General features: G+C 37.5%; 1 long non-coding RNA gene across 1 annotated transcript; it reads left to right on the top strand.

Moving 5' to 3' along the window:
• The first annotated feature begins 5,233 nt into the window (after positions 1-5,233).
• On the top strand, positions 5,234-7,467 carry LOC137090683 (uncharacterized). Its single transcript, XR_010907941.1, has 3 exons — positions 5,234-5,857; positions 6,400-6,492; positions 7,022-7,467. It is a non-coding gene; the product is annotated as an uncharacterized lncRNA (long non-coding RNA).
• Positions 7,468-7,836: the final 369 nt, after the last annotated feature.

Genomic DNA, 7,836 nt, shown 5'->3' with positions numbered 1-7,836 from the left:
AGAAAGAAACAGTCTGACATCAGGAGAGCAGGAAATGCAATTCACTGTGGACTGACCTCTGTAAAAACCTCACTGCTTGCCAAGACTGAAATTTACTCCATTAAAAATCCCTATTATTTTTATAGACAGTAATCATATTATGGGGGAGGGGTTGTTTTAATTAAACTCATCTTAATATGTTTTAGTTTAAAATAATTTTGTTTTCTGATGCATATTTTTAGCTGATTTTTAAAAAAGAAATTATCCGTAAAGAAACTGATAATGTTACAAAATATTTCGATTTCAAATGGTTGCCTTAAAATTTTGAGTTCATTGAAATTAATCTGTTATTTGAGTTCATTTTTTGAGATTTGACAACCTTTATTAAAAGATTATTAAAAGATTTTGTAAGCATATTGGGTAATTGTGTGTCTTTTATTTCTGATGACGCAATGAAACATGCCAAATAGTGCTATTTTTATGATTTATTAAAAAAATTATGTGGTTCAGATACAATAATATTTTGAGTTTCTATTTATTAAACAAATGTCCTTCATTGTATCAACTCAAATTTTTAATTTCAATAAACTCAAAATTTTAAGGCAACCAGGTTACTTACTTTTTAAAGTTAAAGGACAACTCTGGCGAATTTTTAAGTTTATCTTGATCGTTATATCTTTGTGAGTACTGTCTATAGAAAAAAAAACGAACCGGATTGGTCCTTACAACACGGAGTTATTACAGTTAATGCCCAGAGCCCCCCCTCAACTAAAACAGCAGCTTTGGGGGCATGCACGTAAAGGGTGTCTTTGTGCCTCTTAACAGATACAAAATGCAATTAAAATGTCTGTCCAACATGAACAGGTCCCTTACATGACAACGAGATGCGTTTAGCCACTTAGCCGTTGTTTGAATTCACCTGTTTTAGCCGCCTAGCTGTGTCTCGCGCTGAAGTCCCGTGGGGACTATATATTCCTAAAAAAATGATAACAAAAACTGATAATGATAACAAATGTTTCTTTTTCATAAAATCAGCTTATCATGAAGGATTATGTAACACTGAAGACTGGAGTAATTGTGCTGAAAATTCAGCTTTTCCATCACAGGAATAAATTACTTTTTCAAATATATTAAAATAGAAAACTTCTATTAATTGTAATAATATTTCACAGTATTAGTTTTTACTGTATTTTTGCTTTGGTGAGCAAAAAAGCTTAAAAACACAGACCACATACTTTGAATATATATGTGTGTGCATGTTATGTATTCCTTCATGGTGCTCCTTATTATGCTATGCACTGATCAGGCATAACAATATAATCACCTTTCTAATATTGTGTTGGTCCCCCTTTTGCTGCCAAAGCAACCCTGACCCGTAGAGGCATGGACTCCACTAGGTCCCTGAAGGTGTGCTGTGGTATCTGGCATCAAGATGTTAGCAGCAGATCCTTTAAGTCCTGTAATTTGCGAGGTGGGGCCTCCATGGATCGGACTTGTTAGTTCAGCACGTCCCACGTATGCTCGATTGGATTGAGATCTGGGGAATTTGGAGGCCAAGTCAACACCTCAAACTCATTGTTGTGCTCCTAACATCATTCCTGAACAATTTTTTTTTTATTTTTTTTTTTTTTATTTTTTTTTTTTTGTGGCAGGGCGCATTATCCTGCTGAAAGAGGCCACGGCCGCCAGAGAATACGGTTTCCAATGCTTAGGTAGGTGGTGTCTGTTAAAGTAGCATCCTAATGGATGGCAGGACCCAAGATTTCCCAGCAGAACACTGCCCCAAACATCACACTTGCTTTCTTGCCATAGTGTATCCTGGTGTCATGTGTTTCACATAGTGATGCACAGGCATCCAGCCATCAAACGTGATTCACTAGACCAGGCAACCTTTTTCCAATGCTCCGTGGTTCTGTTCTGATGGTCACAAGCCCACTGTTGCCACTTTTGGAGGTGGACAGAAGTCAGTGTGGGCACCCTGACTGCAGCCCTATGCTCAACAAACTCTGACGTACTGTGTATTTTGACACCTTTGTATCAAAACCAGAATTAACTTGTTGAACAATTAGAGCTACAGTAGCTTGTCTGTTTGATTGGACCACACAGGCCAGCCTTGGCTCCCCACGTGCATGAATGAGCCTTGGCCGCTCATGGCCGTGTCGCCAGTTCACCACTGCTCCTTCTTGGACCACTTTTGATAGATAATGACCACTGCAGACCGGGAACACCACAAAAGAGCTGCAGTTTTAAAGATGCTCTGGCCCAGTCGTCAAGCCATCAATATTTGGACCTTGTCAAACTTGCTCAAATCCTTATACTTTCCCATTTTTCCTTCTTCTAACACATCAACTTTGAGGACCAACTGTTCACTTGCTGCCTAATATAGCTCACCCACTAAGAGGCACCCTGAAGAAGAGATAATCCGTGTTATTCACTTCACCTCTCAGTTATCATAATGTTATGCCTGATCAGTGTTTACCTTTAATGGATAGGAAACTGAAGAAATGCAAGAAAATTGTGGGAGAGAGAAGGAAAGTGGGATCTGCATTCCCTGGAGCATTACAGCTTTAACATGTTTTTAGCTTTCTTCAGTTGGGTTTCCAATCCATCAGAGCTTTGCCTCAGAGATACAGTCTTCTTGAATCATGTTGCTACATATGTTTTTATGATCTTACATACAGTGATGCATGCTTGAACATCATAGCATTGGACATGACAGGGACTGCCAGAGGGCAACCGTATAAACATTCACACTTTCGATGTCAGTCCAGTGTAGTTAATGACAGAAACTTAGATAATGAAGCGATTAATCTTTTTTCCTTCCTGTAACAAAATAAAATCACGGCGCTGTTCTGCCCCCTTTGGATCCTGTTAACATGGCTTTGAAGTCAGACTGATTTATTGTAATTTAACACTTTATTCACAGATACTACAAAGATATCATTTCAACAGAGCTTTTTTTAGACTGCCATATTGAATACTAATGTTGTACTCACGAATACTAATGCTGAATCAAAACAATTAGCAGATGTTCACTGTATAGAGTTCGACCTCTTTGTTAACTAAGCTACCTTGTGGGTAATTGGAACAAACATAACTTCTCTTTATCTAGAGCTGCTAACTGTTTACATTACTTATGTCTGTAGAGTTTACATTATCAGCTCATTAGCCCTGATGACTTGGAAGCCAATATTAAATGCAAAGCAAAGATCAATTAAGAAAACAGGAATAATGCTGAACTAACATTTACAGAAGTGGAAACTTGAGAGAGAAAATACTGGTTCATGAAATGTTTATTTATTCTGAAGTACTTTAGTGAACTCTGCTGAAACAAAATCATCATTGCCTGTTATTCATGAGCTTCAGATTACAAATTAGGTTTCAGGCCACTCATGTTCCTCTACCCAAACTCGCTCATCCATATCTTTATGGACCTTGTTTTGTGCACTGGTACGCACTGGTTTCGTCATGATGGTACAGGAAGAGGTCATCCCCAAACTTTTCCCACAAAGTTGGGAGCATGAAATTGTTCAAAATGTTTTGGTATGCTGAAGCATTTAGAGTTCCTTTCACTGGAACTAAGGAAAAACAACTGTACACCATAATCCTCCCTCCACCAAACTTTACACTTCACACTTGGCACAGTGCAGTCAGTCAAGTACCGTTTTTTTGGCAACCCCCAAACCCAGACTTGTACATCGGATTGCCAGACAGAGAAGCGTGATTCGTCACTCCAGCTTTACACTGCATCCAATGCTTTGCATTGCACTCGGCTCTCTATACACTGTTCTTGAGCTAATTTGAAGGCCGCATAAAGTTTAGAGCTATTGACTCTGCAGAGCTAACGATGCTGACCCCGCTCTGTGATTTTACATGGCCTACCACTTTATAGTAGTTATTTTTGTTCACAATTTCATGCATTTATTTGATTGAAAATAAAATAAGTATAATCAATAATAATGGTAATAATAATATTACAATTTAAAATAATTATTAATAATGAATGAATTGTTAGTTCATGTTAACAATATGCTTTTAACTAATGTTAAAATATGAACCTTATTGTAAAGTGTTACCGATGTAATTTTTTTCCGGTAATGGCAAAGCAGAATTTTAAGCATCATTACTCCAGTATTCAGAATCAATCTAATATGGTGAGTTGGTGCTATCTTTTTATTATAATTTTTTAGTGAGTAGACTGCAAAAGAACAGCATTTATTTTAAATATTTTGACCAATTCAATGAATCTTTCCTGAATAAATGTATTCATTTTCCGGTTGGAAAAAAAGAGACTCACCCCTAGCTTTTGAACAGTTTAGTATTTCATTCAATCAACATTGGCAGTTGGGTTAGACAGATGTGCTGACCTGGACTCCTTCAAAGTTTCAACAAGTTCCCACCATATGGTGGCAATACATATGTGACCTTCATTTTCTCATATCCACAATATCCTCACCTAGCAGAGGCAGATTAGCTAATGACTACAGCCAGCACATTTGTACCAGGTAACAGTTGCCTCCCTCCATCTCATTTCCTTGTGAAAGTGCAATGTTCACTTGTAAGCTAGCTCAGCATTTGCTACAGATGCACATGCCCATCATCATTAACATTGGCCAACAAGCAGCTGCTTCATGACATTAGAAACCCCATCTGTTACCCTCCCAACGCATCAGCACAGCAACTCTCCTTGCCAGCAGCAGAAACAGTGACAAACGCCCCGGCGGTCGGCAGCCGCAGGAAATCGAAACTCCTCGACCATCCCCCAATAGCTCCTTATTTGTGCTGATGGGAGCGCAAACACAAGCATTTGACTCAATTGCAGGAAATTGATATAGCTGTCCTACGGGCAAGGCGCACTATTGCTCTGTCGACCATATCTCCTCAACTGTGTAGGTAAGGGTATCATGCATCACATCAAGACATCAGAAGAGCACATTAAACTATAAAAGGTGCGACAATGGATCTCCCAACAGCCCTGTGTTACTCTAAATCAATTATTTTCAGTTCAGAGTGAACTTAAATCTGTCCGCTTGTTACGAAATAGGACCTATAAGAATACATGACATCAACATATTCACAATTCAGAATGTTACTCTCTAAAACATCTGTGTTCAGACAAAACAGTATGATTCACGTGGCAGCAAACATCTCCCAAGAGCCACATGAGAGTGTGTGGGTTATATCAACACAGTCTCACCCCTACTCGTCAAATGTTGCCGAACGGTCAAGGGACCCGTCAACTGTTGACGCACAGGGTACCCCTAAATCGCCATTTTTCGACGTACTGGGTAATCCACTGATTTCAATGAGAAACCTAGGACGTCATAAACAGACGTGTTGGGCATGTGAATGTTATCGTCATGATGGAATTTATTGGGTTATAATTGTTCCATTATGACATGTTGGAGTGTGATTCTCAATTTAATCAGCCAGCACAATTGTATTTACATTTATTTACGCTATGATACACGTTTGAAACAGCAGTCAAACCCCACCCCGCCCTAAACCTACCCATTTGCGTATTATATGATATAAAACACAGACTGTAACAGACAACAGGCACACTTTATTGAAAAATTCAAACTATTCCGAGGCCAAACGATTGAATTGTGAGAAGAAAAGACCCAAAAGCAATCACCTCGTCTCTATCCGCGCCGCGCGCATAGGCCGCGCGCCGCGCCCCGGCGTCACACTGAAGACGCCACAGGTAGACCCCTCGGCGTCACGCGATGGACGAACTGGGAACCCAATTGCTTTCAGTGGGAAACCTTTGGCGTCAACATTAGACGGCAATTCTATCGGTATGAAATCGCGCTGAAGAAGTCTCATTCAGAACACTTCGCGATGTTTGGCATCAGATCACGTGTGCCACATGTTGGTGAGTAGTCATACATATTATGTCCTAATATTTGATATAAAGTATTTTCTGCTTGTCGTTATCGATCATGTTCAGTCACTGCATTGTATCTGTCATCATCTCCACTGAGGCTTTGCATTTCTTTGCTATCTAAATAAACACACCTTGCTAATAGGGTGATTAAACACTGTCACGTGACGTGCTATAGACCTTTAAACAGTTGTTAATATTTAATAATAATTACTAGTGTAGTTCCAACGTGGCATTTGTAGTAGAAGCACAATAAAAATTAAAAAAAAACAACACTTGCCATGCGTTTACCACGGTATTGGTAGTTTTAATGTGATATTTGTTGTAAATAAACAGTAGCCACAACAATTGGTAGTTTTAATGTGATATTTGTTGTAAATAAACAGTAGCCACAACAATTACCATGCTTTAAATGCATTTTAATGTAAAATCCAAATATTGTTATTTAAATAGTATACTTTATAATGCTATATATTATATATTATGACTTTTTTCTCTCTTTCTTTTTTTTTTTTTTTTTTTTACCTGAAAAGACCAAAAGGGCCTCTCGGACTCAGTCAACCCATTCTTGTTTGTGGAGATGTAACGGAGAAAACCGAAAGCTGCAACAGCAAATATTTGTAATGGTATGTATGTGTTGGTTTGAACCCTTTATCAAACATTTTATTTAGCATTTGTTGTTACTTATTCTTACAAATCCCATAGCTCAATCAGTAAGAACATATTCCCAAAGTCTTAATAATTCACAAGATTTAACAAGTTGTCAAATTCGTATGATTCTCGTACATATAGCTCTGGAAAAAAGACCACTTAACATGGATTTCTAAATGTTAAGTGGTCTCTTAATTTTTTTTTCCAGAGCTGTATTTGTATATGAAGAGTTCAGATGCAAAAGCCTCAAAAAGCCACTTCGGTCACATGACATCAGATATTCAATTATTTTTTCTTAATCAGATCAGTTGCACTGTTTATAACGTCCCGTTTGCATGTAAATAATTTATGTGATCACAAAATCAAGTGAGTTATCTACATTTTCAAACAAATTCATATGATATAGCTTGCTATTATATACTTTTAATAATGGGAATGCACACATATCTGTGAACTTATTACATAAATGTATTTAACATTTAATTATGCATTGTTTTTTTACAGAAATAAATCCTACAGTTATGTTTAAACTGACAACATCATCATCATGTCCTGTCCTGGGCACTTTGGGCAACATGTGTCCTCCAACATATTCGATCTGTGGCCACGTTTTCACATCTTCTCATGGAACACCGGCATTGAGGTCTTCGTGAAACATCTGTCTCATATCTTCCTTGGTTTTCCCTGTCTCGTGCGTCCTCCTGGTGGTGTCCACTTCATAAGTGTTTTTGGGTGTTGTTGTTTGGGCATGCATAGGACATGTCCAGTGAAGTGCACCCTTTGCTCTGTCACAGTGTCTCAAAGTCTTCACGTGGAGTCTTATGATCTCTTTGATATATGCAGAACCAATATTCATAAACTGTTCTTGATGTCTGCCTATGCCTTTATCATCAGGAGTTTTAGTGAAGGACATATCTATTGCCATCCACTGGTTCTAGTCATGCATTGACTTCATGATGCTATAGTCCAATGTATATTTCTGCATTTGTTGTTTGTTTGAACAAATGAAGATAGTGAAAGTTAATACCTTTTGAAATCAATAATTATTCATTAAAACTTTTATTACAATGGTCACTAAAGTACATATCTACCATAACTACCTCTATCATTATTTCACTATCATTATATCACTACCTTGTTAATGTAACTGTAACATGAATGTACTTTATAGAAGTATTTTCTTACTGAAAATGGTTAACATTTACAATAATCATCAACTATTTTAATTGGCATTTAATTTAGTTACAATAAAAGTGAACAATAATCGCAAATATATAGTATTAAAGTTTAGAATGTAAAATGTTCTTTTTTTGCCTATA

Source organism: Pseudorasbora parva, chromosome 10, assembly GCF_024679245.1.
Source record: "Pseudorasbora parva isolate DD20220531a chromosome 10, ASM2467924v1, whole genome shotgun sequence".
NCBI classification, from domain to species: Eukaryota; Metazoa; Chordata; class Actinopteri; order Cypriniformes; family Gobionidae; genus Pseudorasbora; species Pseudorasbora parva.
Note: the sequence above shows the minus strand (reverse complement) of the source record. Positions and strands in the feature narration are given on the sequence as shown.